A 13,452-nucleotide genomic window follows, 5' to 3' on the forward strand; every position below is an offset into this window, starting at 1 on the left:
GCATAAAGAATCCTAGCCTTAGCTAAATCACTAGGAAATAGACGAAGAGAACATTCTGTAGAATAATGATAATATTAAAAATAATATCACATCTACATTTAAGAAGAAATTGTAATGTCATAAAGAATTCGAGGATGAAAGAAAATTGAAATAGTATAAGGAGGTGACCAAATCTAGTTTAGAAAATCAAAAATATCTCTTTGTTTTGAATAATATAAAGAAAAAATTAATATTGTTAAAATAAAAAATAAAAAGTCTCATGACCTCGAAAGTGAATGTGTCATCTCCTTTACACTAAGAGAGTTGATGAAACACATGGGATATTTCGAGGAGAGCTTTGGAGATTTTTAAAAAATGTTGGCAATGGGTTTCGATACAAGACCTAGGGTTTCCTCTGGTTTAGTTTTGAACTGCCCAAGGTTTGGATAGGGTCTCCCACGGGGTTGGACCAGTGCCTCTATGCACACATGGGTTCACATCGAGGCAACAACAAAGATTGGTAACTTTTTTATAAGGTGTCGACGGTTTTTTCTTGTGGTTTGTTTTTACCTACATCGGTCATCGCAATTTCGCTAGCTCCAGATTACCTCTTTCCTTAACAGTTTGGCACGACACCTTCTACTTTATTTGGGGTTTGCGTGCATCCGTGGTGATCTCGACAGAGTAACGGAGGCTGAGCGAGGTTTCAACGCAGTTTAAAGGGGTTTGGCCCAGGTTTCTCGACACATCCCAAGACTAATTTTCCATTTACCTCTGTTTTTCTTTGTGTTTAATGAATGGAGGAGGAATTAGTTGACTATTCCTCGGACAGTTTAACGCATTCGAACATCTGGGTGGAATCACGACCCATGTCATGAGCTGGACATAGACTAGAGTCACCCTCTTTACCAGAAGATCAGTTAAACAACTTAGTGTTAGGGATGGCTGATATGGAGGAGTCTCTACAGGGCCTGGGCCTTTCTAAATCGGTTGCGACGGTAACTGAGGGTTTATACACCTAGGAGAAGGCACAAGCTCGCCATTTCTTTCAATCCTGTCGTCGTCGAAGCTTCAAAACTAGACAAAAAAAAATCACTGGGCCGAGGGTTTTCAGAGTAGCATGGGGTTTTCGGTGGAAGGGACGGTGTTTTGAGACATGGTTCAAACGGACCAAAGAACTTTCAAGCTGCGGCGAAAATTCTCATAAGCAGTCGGGATATATTATCAGATGGCTTTACAAGTTTAGCACCCACAAGAAACACTCTGCCTTATGGCTATTTTGAGGGCATTGCGAGCAAGGACTTTGAGGTGGAAGAGACCTGTGCCTCGGACTCGGATAAAAACCCTCAGGGGACCGAATGGCAGCAAAACACAGGCTAGGGTTCAAAGGAAAAGACTAGAAAGAAATCCAAGTTGTCAAATTCAAGAGAGAAGGGTCGTTTGTTGGTATTCGGGGAAGGTATAGGCATGAAAAAAGCGGCATTGATAGAAAGTGCAGTGCTGGTGGGTAATGTCCGTGGTAGGAACTACTCCCCGAGATGTTTGAAGAAGTGGACTATGGAGGTGTGGGGCAATGTGATGGAGCAACTTCCTATAGTTTTGACAATGTCCAAGGGTTGGTTTTCCCTATTTTTCCAGAGCCAGAGCAGGTGAATTGGGTGCTAACGCGTTATTGGCATCTTGAAATGACCCCCATCCTACTAAAATGTTGGTCACCTCTCTTTGATCTGGAAAAGGAAAATCTGGGAGCTAGGCCAATTTGGGTTCGACTGTCAGGGCTTCCACTGCAATTCTAGTCATAAGACATTTTTCGATGTATAGGGGATGATTTGGGGACTTACCTTGAACATGACATATCTTATCTGGATTCCAGTTGTCTGGCAATGGCCAGAATTCTCGTCCATTTGGATACCAGAGAAGGACTTGTGGAGAGCTATCGATTTCAAATGGGCAACATTATCAGATGGCAGGAGTTGGATTATGAGGGCATCCCCTTCAGGTGTCGGAGGTGCCATGAGGTTGGCCATCTCTACAAATATTTCCCCTTGGTAATCGGGCGAAGGCCGAGTCCTCCAAAATTATTTGCCTCGGTGAGTACTCAAACAGAGTTGAGGATGGAAGATGCACATGCCACGCTTCAGGGTAGGCCTATGCAGGAACAGGGGGTGCCTAGAGCAATGTGGTCTGAGATGGATGCCTGGATCTCTGCTACACCGATTACCATAGCACTCACCAAAGATAATGCCTTGTTTTCGAGTACTTCTTCTCCTCCCCATCCTCTATTTACAAATGATTGTATGTTACCTATTTTTGCATCTTTTGTTTGTATGTCAGGTCTTGTTTCCGAGGTTGGTAAGTTGAACCACGTTATCTATCTTGTGGCTTTTGCACCTTCACCTTCCCTCTATACCCCTTTCTTTATTGTTTAGAATGATCCTTCTCAAGAATCCAAGGGGGATTCGGCCTCTAGCACCTCCCATCGATATAACCTGTGCTCTTTACCTCCCACCCTTCACTCTTTCGGATTGGATGAGGACCCTCACCCATCCTTACCCCAAAGGCCCCCCGGGGTAGACAATCCCACCTATCAAAAGGGCCAGCATTGAAGTGGCTTCATGTATTCAGTCTCCCATAGATTAGGTCCTTAGAGCAAAGGGGAACCCTGCAAAGGTTTCCCCATGAAGTGCATCTCTTTTAACTGCAGGGGTTTGGCCAACCCAAACAAAAAATTTGCGCTGAGAAGATTTTGTTTGTCACAAAAGTTGGATATTCTCTTACTGCAAGAAACCCTAGGTGATGGTTACCTTATAAACAAAACCCTAAAATCCTTCCTACCGGATTGGGTTTTCTTCTTCCTGGATGTGAGAGGGAGATTGGGGGGTTGTGCCCTAGGTTTCAATAACAAATTGATCAAGGTTACAAATGCTTGGGGTGGCAAGGGTTTTCTGGGAGCAGACTTCACCTCCATTTCGCTCAATATCCCCCTGAGGGTTATAAACATCTATGGGCCCTACCAGAATAGGGAGGTTTTCTGGGAGAATCTGCTCTAGGTGGATTTTATGCAAGCTGAGAACCTGATTATTGGTGGTGACCTCAATTTCTCACTTGGGCTCACAGAATCCTGGGGACACAGAGCTCAGTCAGACTATTTAACAGGTTTTTTTTAGAATTTGTTGGATGTCCATGACCTGATAAACATTGACACGGCACGTATCATGCTGACCTGGCAGAACCGCAGAATGGGGGTGGATGCCCTGGCTAGAAGGCTCGATCGTTTCCTAATCAAAACCCCCTTACTTCATCGCCTTGCACACATTCGACAATGGGTGGGTTTCGGGGGTTACTTGGATCATTCACCAATTTTCCTTGAAATTTTGGATGAAAACTTCAAACCTGGATCACCTTTCAAATTTAATGCTTCTTGGCTAAATGAGGAAGAATTCCATGTTATCGTCAAGGAAAATTGGACCCACTGTAATTGGGATTTTGGTCCCCCTCCAGCGGTGGTTATATCAAACAATCTAGCCTGCTTAAAGGAGAAAACTATCGGCTGGGAAAAGGCCAAGTAGAAAAGGGAAGGCGAGGAGTTAAATAGGATTGAAAGGGAGTTAAAACAACTTGAGTCATTGAGGTTGTCCAGCTACGCCTCTCTTCAAGAAAAAGACCATCTAATAAAACTGGAGAAAGAGAAGATCAGGTTGTTGCGAAGGAATGAGGAAACCTGGCGACTAAAAAGAAGAGCACTATGGTTAAAGGAGGGTGATGAGAATACAAAAAAAATTCAACAGTTTTCCAGAGGTAGAAAAGCTATTAATACAATCTAGGAATTGAAAGACCATTCAGGCAGAGAGGCTAGTTCTTTCTTTCAGCTGGCTAACATGGGAGTTCAGCATTTTTCAAACATCTATAAGGATCCAAGGGGAACCACTATCGCCGAAATCCTCTAGGTTGTGGAGGCTATGCCTAGGTTTGTTGAGGAGGAGGAAGAGGAGACACTAAATCAGCCTGTCACTTTGGGGGAATTGGAAGCAGCTATGAAATGCTTCAGTAAAGACAAAAGCCTGGGGCCTAATGGATGGCCAATGGAATTCTACCTTTCCTTTTTTGAGCTCATTGGGCAGGACCTTCTGCTTGCCATTGAGGATTTCCGGTTATCAGGTAGGATGTCAGAGGTCTTCAAATCTACTTTCCTGGCCCTCATCCCTAAGGTGGAAAAGCCCCTTACCTTTGATGACTTTAGGCCCATTTCCATCTACAATTGTGTCTACAATATTATCTCCAAAATTATAGCCCTTCACATCAAGCCAATCCTTTCCAAGATGATTTCCAAGGAACAGTTTGCCTTTCTCAGTCACCGCCAAATTCATGAAGCGATTGGTACTACCCAAGAAGCACTTCACTCGATCAAAACTCTCCAAAAAGGTTTCTATCCTCAAGATTGACATGTCCAAAGCTTTTGATCGTGTGAGTTGGTCCTACTTACAGCTCATTCTTACGCACATTGGTTTCCCACATCCGTTTATCAATTGGATCATGTGTTTCTTCACCTCTATGTCGTTTAGTATCCTTATTAATGGGGCGGCTTCGGACTTCTTCCATGTTGAAAGAGGACTTAGGAAAGGATGTCCTCTTTCTCCTTTGTTGTTTCTTCTAATTATGGAAGGTTTAAGTAGACTGTTAAAAAAGGCATGCTCAGATGGAGACATGGGAGGGGTTTCAATCACTGACAGGATTGTTCTCTCTCATCTTTTGTTTGTAGATGATGTACTTATTTTCTTAAATGGCTCTTTCTGTGATTCCTCATGTTTCAAGTCCATTCTATCTCTGTTTTGTAAAGTGACAGGTATGGAGCCGAATTATGACAAATCAACTATCATTTTCAATTCTTGTCTGCAAAATGAACAAAGATTTGCTTCCCAACACTTTGCATTCGTCAGGCAGGAGCTGGATTTAGGTTTGAAGTACTTGGGTTTCAGGCTGAAGCTGAATGGTTACCATATTGCTGAATAGTCGTGGCTATTAGAAAAAATTGAAAGTCATATTAACATTTGGCAGCAAAAATGGCTCTCTCGAGCCGGAAGGCTCACCCTGATAAAATTTGTGCTGGAGGCAATTCTGGTATACTGGATGTCCCTGGCTTGGATTCCTAAAGGAATTCTACGCAGAATTCAGCAGATCTGTTGCAGATTTCTTTGGCGGGGTCAAAACTTGGGGCATACCTTTGCATGGGTAAGCTGGGAAAAGATCGCAAAACCCAAAAAATGGGGTGGGTGGGGGCTGAAGGAACCCCAAGAGTTTGCAAAAGCCCTTGGGGCAAAGCTGGGATGGAAAATCATAACCTCTGACAATCTATGGAAGGAGGTAGTTTACAGCAAATATATCTTCCCCTTATCTATTGTTGATTGGATCCGCAGTCCCTGTCAAAGCACCCCGAGAGCCTTGAGTATTTGGAAATCCATTACCCACTCCTTCGGCATTATCAAGGATGGCCTGGCTTGGAAAGTTGGAGATGGTTCGCAGATCAGAATTGGTTTAGATGCTTGGGCTGGTAGTGGGAATGCACACATCCTTCCTAGAGAAATGCGTCAGGCCTTGATGGAGGCATGTTTCACTCGGCTTGCTCACATTACGGCAGTGGGGCGACCAGCTTGGCCAAGCCTACATTAGCTGGCTTTCAAGAATCTAGGAATTGAGGAAAGATGGATCAGGGTTTGGTTCCGGTTTGTGGGGGCCTTGGAGGAAGCCAACATCCATTTTTCAAATAGGGTTGATGACATTATTTGGGCAAAGGCCCCAAATGGCAGATATTCCCCAAAAGATGGCTTTTCTTCGATCATGGAGGCTCGGGTTTTGGGTGAGGTTTGTTGGTGGTGGCGACATCTCTGGAAATTGAAGGCCCCCCACAAATCTCACCTTTTCATGTGGTGCATCCTCTCTAATAAAATTCCCACTGAAGAAAATCTGAGCAAATGCATGTTTCATGGCCCCTCCCGCTGTTGCATGTGTAATGCTGATTCAGAGGATACTGACCACCTTTTCCTTCACTGTCCGGCCTCAACTCTAAAATGGACACTCATCACTACCGCGCTCTCTATTGATATTTGTTGGGTTGGCCAGAATGTAAACGATGTCTGGCATCGTTGGTGGTCGAATGCTGCCACTCAGAAAGTCAAGAACCTGCCCCTCATTGTTTGCTTGGGGTATTTGGCTACTTAGAAACCACCGAATCTTTCAGGAGAAGCCTATCCATTGGGTTGTCTTATGCAATCACATGCTGGCTATCTTCAATTTGATTCCAGAGGATCTGGTTCAACATTCTATCAGAGTCATCAACCCTGAGATCATAGACAGAAGTTTCCTTGGGCCTATTTCGATGGTTCGGCGTAGCTTGATGGTTGTGGTGAGGGGGTAGTCCTTCATTTAAATTATTTTGTTTATTTCAAAATCAAAGTGGGTCTTGGGCGAGGAACAAATAACTTTGCAAAATTAAACAGCCTTAGACACCTCCTCCTTTTCGCCAGGGAGCAAAATTGTCACAGGATTCAGATTTTCGGGGACTCTCAGCTTATCATTAATTGGATCAATGGGATCTACCTCTGTCACTTGCACACACTCAAGGATTTGTTGGAGGATGCTTTATTTTTAAAATCTCAGTTTGAGTTTTTTGTCTGCTCTCATATATACAGGGAAAGGAATGAAGTCGTTGATATTCTTTCCAAAGAGGCCACACAGCTAATTAGAGGACACTGGTTGATTCATGAGTTCAGGGATGGGGTTTTCTTCCAAATCTACCATTGGTCGTTCATCGAAGGAGAAGGAATCCACTTGGAATGATCTATGGGATCATTCTTTTTGCTTTTTGCAGATTCTAGTTTTTGAGCTGATCTAGTTTTAGACTTATGGCTTCTGTAGCCATCATTTTTTATTGCCTTACAAGGTTGTTTATGTAAATATTTTTGCTTATGAATTTTGGACTGTTATTACTGGTTAGTAGTGAAAGCATTTTCATATATACTGGTTTGCAACATGTAATTTTCTTAAATCTTTAATGAAAATTGTACTTTTTTCTTGGGCAAAAAATAATTAACAAAAAACTCTCTTAGAATGTCCTTTGTATACCCAAATTACATCTCAATTTCAAAAGATCTATTGCAATGCATTCCATTTTCTAATTCATGAAAGCTCATGTGATCTTGAGATGTTTTTTTAATGTTTTTTTAACACATCAACAAAATTCTAAAAAATCTAAGTATTTCTTTACTTTTATTAAACTTCAACCAATCAAATTTAGCCTTAATTAACCACCACCACACACATAATTGAAATAAAATATTTTTCACTCTTTAATTAATATTCAAATTAGAAAACATGTAATATATAATTCCGAATACAATTTAAAAAAAAATATAACAAATCAAAATAAACAAAAAATAATAATTTATTAGAAATGATATACATTATATCGAACATTTATAAAATATACTAATATAAAAATATTGAAAAAGAATTGAGCATTCATTAAATAAAAATCTTGTACATGGAGAAGGTTACACCTTTATTTTTTTAAAGTCTATCTAAATAGAGACATTAATTTGTGTAGTTAAGAAATTTAAAAATTTGATAAATTTTAAATCATATATAAAAAAATTACAAATTAATAGAATAGAAGTTATGTCAATCCGTTAATCAAATTTTCATAAAATTATTGAAAACATATTTACTTATGTGTTGAAAGTAGGTTATATTGTTTTTGTTTTTAATTAAAAGGCTAGATTTTCAATTAGTTTTGAAATTTCTATATAGATTTTATAAAGTTTATTAAAGTTTTGAAAAAATTAAATATTAAACTAATTATTTTAAAAATCAAAAATAAATTTTGAATTTTTTTAAATTTGAATTTATATATTTTTATTAGTTCATTTACTTAATGACTAATTTCATGGTGTTTAAAATTGAATTGTCAAAAAAAAAGATATATATATATATATATATATATAGATATAACAAAAAATATATATAGATAGATAGATATAACAAAAAATCAAAAAAATCTTGTATACAACTAAATGTCATAACATTTAATAAAGAATATGCCTATCAAATCTAAATATTTATGAAAATGAATTGTTATTGTATGAAGTAACAAACCAAGTGCTATAACATTTAATAAAGAGTATGCCTATCTGTTTATGTTTATTCATTTATTTTTACACCACATTTTTTTAATATTTATTTTTACTATATAGTTTTATTGATAAAAATGTACAAGAAAATAAATATGGTCATTCATATATTATATTATATTATTTTTAATTTGACAATTTTTTATTTTTTATTAATAATTGATAATTAATTTAATATAAAATAAAATTACAATATTAATTTAAATTAATTTATTTTCATAAACGATTTAGATTTTTTTAAATATAATTTATTTATTTAGATAATGTTTAATTTATTTATTTATTTCTTATGTTTTTTATATGAAAAATATTGGTGTTGCATTTCAAAATTAATATATTTTAAATTTTTAATGTAATTTTTACATAATAATAATTTAATTTTAACAGATATAAATATGATATTATATGTGAGATTATTTTAAAGGTTTGGTGTTAGTGAGAAGTTTGATGGTTGAGTGAAAGGTAGGGATCTCACATTCAATGTGGAGCACAACTTCAACCTCATAGACTAATTGAAAAGATATGAACTTTGTCGATGCTTTGACTAATATGCCGTATGCCCACAAGGTTGAAAACACCATGTGGTGCCAATTGGTATTGTGATTGTTCACCATACGCTGCAACATTGTTTCGAGAACTTTGTTGACAACTTCTACCTGGCCGTTGGATTGAGGGTAGTATGGGGATGCGAACTCGTGAGAGAAACCAAGGTGTTGGGATAAATCTTGGAATATTTTGTTCTCGAAATGTTTCCCATGATTGAATACGAATTCCTTGGGAACACAGAACCATGTCATGACATGGTTAAAGAAAAATTTGTGTGGCGGTTTCTGTGATGTTATTATATGTTGGCATGGCTTCTTCCCATTTGGTGAAGTAATTGACGACAACCACAATGTACTTATGGTTACCTAATGATGGGGGATTGCAGTTCATGAAGTCTATTCCCCATTTGCAGAAGGGGTCGGTAGCGATGACACGATGTAGGGGATCTGGTGGGGCTCACGCCTTATGAGCGTATCCTTGGCACCATTCACACCTTTTGACTACTTGAATGTCATCATGAAAAAGGATGGGCCATAAATAACTGGCATAGAGGATTTTATGAGTAGTGGCCATCCCTGAGAGGTGGTCATCGCAAGCTCTATTGTGACAATCATTTAAGACCTACTCCACTTGTTCGTGAGTGAGGCATCAAAGAAGGATGGTGTCGATGCCTCATCAGTAAAGGACATCTCCCAGAAGGAGGTAACGAGGGGCCTAGTGGTGTATGTGCCTTCGATCGTCATGAGTAAGCTAAGGTTTGAACTTTTGAGTTCATAAGAAGAGGAGGATATCACCATACCAGGGGTCGTCTGTTGATACTAAGAATAGATGTTCATCGGAGAAAGCATCATTAATGGGGGATACTTGGGTCTCTGTTGGGAGATTAATGATGAACTCGGTGAGGACAAGCACATTTTTTTTCTTAGGGGAATCAAACTATAGATCGAATTCTTGTAGCATAACTATCCATCAAGTATTTATGGTTCATCATAAGACGAGTGAGAAAATATCTCATGAGGTTGATAGCTAATATTACGGTGGTGGTCTGAAGAATAATATAGTACCGAAGCTTCTATACATAATTTGATAGGGCTAAGGTAGTTTTCTCTTATGCCTCGTACTTTAATGTAGGCATGGATAGGTTCCTGCTGACACAATAAATTACGCGTTCCTTACTATCAGGTTTGTCCTGGACTAACACCCCAGCAATGGCTAAATATGATGCTGATAGGTATAGGGTATAGTCTTAAGTGTGGTCAGGCGAAATAATCAAAGGATCTTGAGATAATGCATATTTTAAAGCTTCAGATGATTGTTGGACCTATTCATCCCATTGGAAGGGAATATCTTGACAAAGGAAGTGCAGAAAGCCCTGCACGCAAATGGCATAGTCAGGGACAAAGTGTCATAGAAGTTGGCCTTACCATGCAGGTTTTATAACTACTTTAATGTTTTTGGGGTTTACACTTCCTTAATGCCCTGGACTTTCAGGGGGTCAACTCTAATACCTTGTTGGGAAACAATAAATCTCAGTAGTCTTCCAGTGTTGACATAGAAAATACACTTGACAGGGTTCAAACGTAGGTTATATTGTCGACATCTCTGAAAAACCAAGTGGAGATCCTCTAGATTGTTAGCAAGCTTCTTGGATTGCATTGTAAGGTCGTCCAAATAGGCGAGGATAAGATGAGCCAAGTCGTGGAAGATGTAATTCATGGCCCGCTAGAAGGTGGTGCCAACGTTTTAAACTGAATAGCATAACTTCGTATGTGAATGTACCCCAAGGGGTGTTGAATATGGTTTTATACTAGTCCATATGGTGAATATGGATCTGGTTATACCCAGAGAACCCTTCCATGAAGGATAGGACCTCATGATCGGCGCAAGCATCGATGACTTGGTCGACAAATTGTGTTGGGTGATTGTCTTTGGGGCATGATTTGTTCAAATCTCATAAACTAATACAAACGTGAATGGTGCCATGTTTCTTCATAACAAGTATGGGGTTAGAAACCCGAGACGTGTAAGCAATAGGACACATGAATCCATCATTCCGGAGTTTATCTATTTCATGTTTGATTGTTTATGTTTTAGAGGGATGTAACTAAAATTGTTTCTACCTAATAGGATGGGTGTCAGGCCAGGTGTCAATATGATGTTTTACAATGGTGGGATTGATGCCTAGCATCTCAGAGTAATCCCATGAAAAAATATCCTTTTACTCTTGGAACAAGTTTGTGTATGCAGTTACTTCTTCTGGAGAGCATGTTGCCCCTAGGGATATCTCTTCGACTTTGCGAGGTTTGTTCAAAATATTTACCTTGATGGTAGGTGAAATATTTGACATGTTCCCTTCCTCAAATGCATCAGGCATTGGGATGGGATTTTTGAACCAATCTACTCTTCCTAATGGTAGGAAATATTTAGATTCTGTGGCGCAAATATCATGGGTTGGTGTGTCAGTAGGCACAAACACCTTTTCTGGTAGAAAAACTAAACGATGGTGCATGGCATCCCATGGAAATTCGGGTTCTATCATGGCCTCTAGAATATCTTCATCTGAGAGAAAAATATTATCTAAAGTTGAATTAGATTGCATGAGGCCATGAGGAGGAACTTTGGGCCTAGCGGTGTTAGTTGACAAGCAAGAATATGATTTGGTGGTTGATGTTGTAGAACCAAGCGAAGTTGACAATGTGCATATGGGATGGATCTTCACCATGAGTGGTGTTACCACCGGTGTGGTAGGTTTAGCGGTCTCAACACCAAAAAATGATGAGAAAACAACACAAGTTATGGTTCTTATGGATGAGGAAATTAATTGTATGTGGTGATGTGTGTCGTCAACATTAGGTGGTGAAAGAATTTCCATAATGGTGGGTTAATAATAAGTGAGAGGAAGTTCTTGCGACCTTATTGGTGTACAAGGAGAAAAATTTTCTTCCTCGATAGGAGGTTGACACTAAATCTTAAGTTGTTGAAATGTTTGTAACATATGACATGCCTTGGCACTATGGGAGTCAATGGTGCAAATCTTTCATGTAGGACTGGTACTAACAGAATATATAGTGTGGGTGTATGTGTTGCTCATAGTGTGAGAGGACGACGCATGGTTAACATCATGATATGGGGAATCCTGGGGTGATTTCCATCTTCGAGGCTTAATCTTAGCGTAACGCAACTTCCTAGTGTGGGTTTATCTCAATGTTTCTCTTCGTACTCTAAAACATGGAAGGTACTGACAATTCCTCATGTGATGTGATTGAGAGAAGATGCGACAATGATAGTGTGTGAGTCTCTCCTGAATGGAGAGATGGATTTGGGGGATGTGCACTAATAAGCGAAATACATATCTTATCTTTCCCAATTCCAGGCATTGGTTCACCAACTGGTTGGGTCTATCGCATAGGGAACATGTGAGGGGTGATCTTGACTAGGCAGCCTAAGATCTATTTAACTTTTTTCCAGATCTCGACCAGTGATGGTGAGAGGATATTTTTTGATGAGGGCCTGGCTAAACCGTTGGCGATCTTTTTTCCTCAAACACACATAAGATGGACCTAGACGCTTCATCCCGATATGGTGTAGTGTGATCCAATGATTTGGTATCTAATTCAACTAAATCAGAGTTTTTAGCGATGAATTGATGCATGAAATCTGGCATAGAGTGAAATCGAGAAATTTGAGGGCATTTTCACACGTGATGGTTTCCTGCAAAAATCTGGCAAGTATGACATTCACGCCTTGTTAAGTTTCTTTAGGCAACATGGGTAACCAGATACCTTTAGTTAAATTCCCGTAATTCGGGACAATGGGTAATCAATTTGTCTGGTTTACTACATAAGGTGCATAATGAGGTAGGAGGCGTGGACTTTGTTCTCCTTCTTGTGTTCTGGGGGGTTGAGTGAGAGGGGTATAAGCATGAAGTTGGTTACTCTTGCACATAAAGGATTTTTTGGATCCATTATTAATTGGTAGCAAGGTCGGTATTGATGGAGCCTTTGAATTGGCTTATCTGAGTGCACTTAAGGCATCTCGGTGTCAAGGGATTTCAGGGAAATGATGAGTGTAATGCCCATATTCCACGTATATATTGCATGCATGGTTAGTGTACAATTCCTTGTTATAGCCTACTGTGACCTTTTCTCCAATTGGTGGAGTTGGGGTCGCCAACATTTTTAGGGCATGCATAAGAGTTTTTAACTCATCTAACTAGGGGATGATGTAGGTAGGGTTCCCAACTACTTCACACAAAGCACAGGGTGGGGGTGCCTTGGAGGTCTTTGGGGCATCCACCTTTTTTCCTTTTTTCTTATCCCTCTTGATGGCACTAGCTAGTGTTGATTTAGGTGCTTCCTGATTTATGGTGGCCTCATGAGGGGCCATCAGAATGACAATTGTCTATAGGTTTTAACCCTGTATAGAAATTACCTACAAACAAATTCTTAAAAACTAAAAATATAAAAAGGCAAGAAACATGAAACAAATACACAAAGATTTTCCCCTGGATCCAAAAATCAGGACTACCAGATTAATTTTTCATTAAATTCCTTTCAATGTTATAATTCATATTTATACATGTTGAAACATTCATAAACCCCAACCCATTAACCTTGGATTAGAACATAATTGTAGTTCCCTTGACTGGATCTACAAAATACCATGGGCAGAAAACCATCATGCCCGAAACCATGTGCAAAACCCATGCATAAAACCATGGGTAGGTTCGTCCACCATCTTTGGG

At 39.3% G+C, this 13,452-nt stretch overlaps 1 pseudogene; it reads left to right on the forward strand.

Annotated features, from left to right (window-relative positions):
* The first annotated feature begins 1,446 nt into the window (after positions 1 to 1,446).
* The window catches only part of LOC149246989 (putative linoleate 9S-lipoxygenase 5), a 44,479-nt pseudogene continuing 32,473 nt past the window's right edge, over positions 1,447 to 13,452 (forward strand).

This window comes from Pinus tabuliformis, chromosome 7 (genome assembly GCF_031772625.1).
Source record: "Pinus tabuliformis cultivar Carrire ecotype Pingquan chromosome 7, CPIR1, whole genome shotgun sequence".
In the NCBI taxonomy this organism is placed as follows: domain Eukaryota; kingdom Viridiplantae; phylum Streptophyta; class Pinopsida; order Pinales; family Pinaceae; genus Pinus; species Pinus tabuliformis.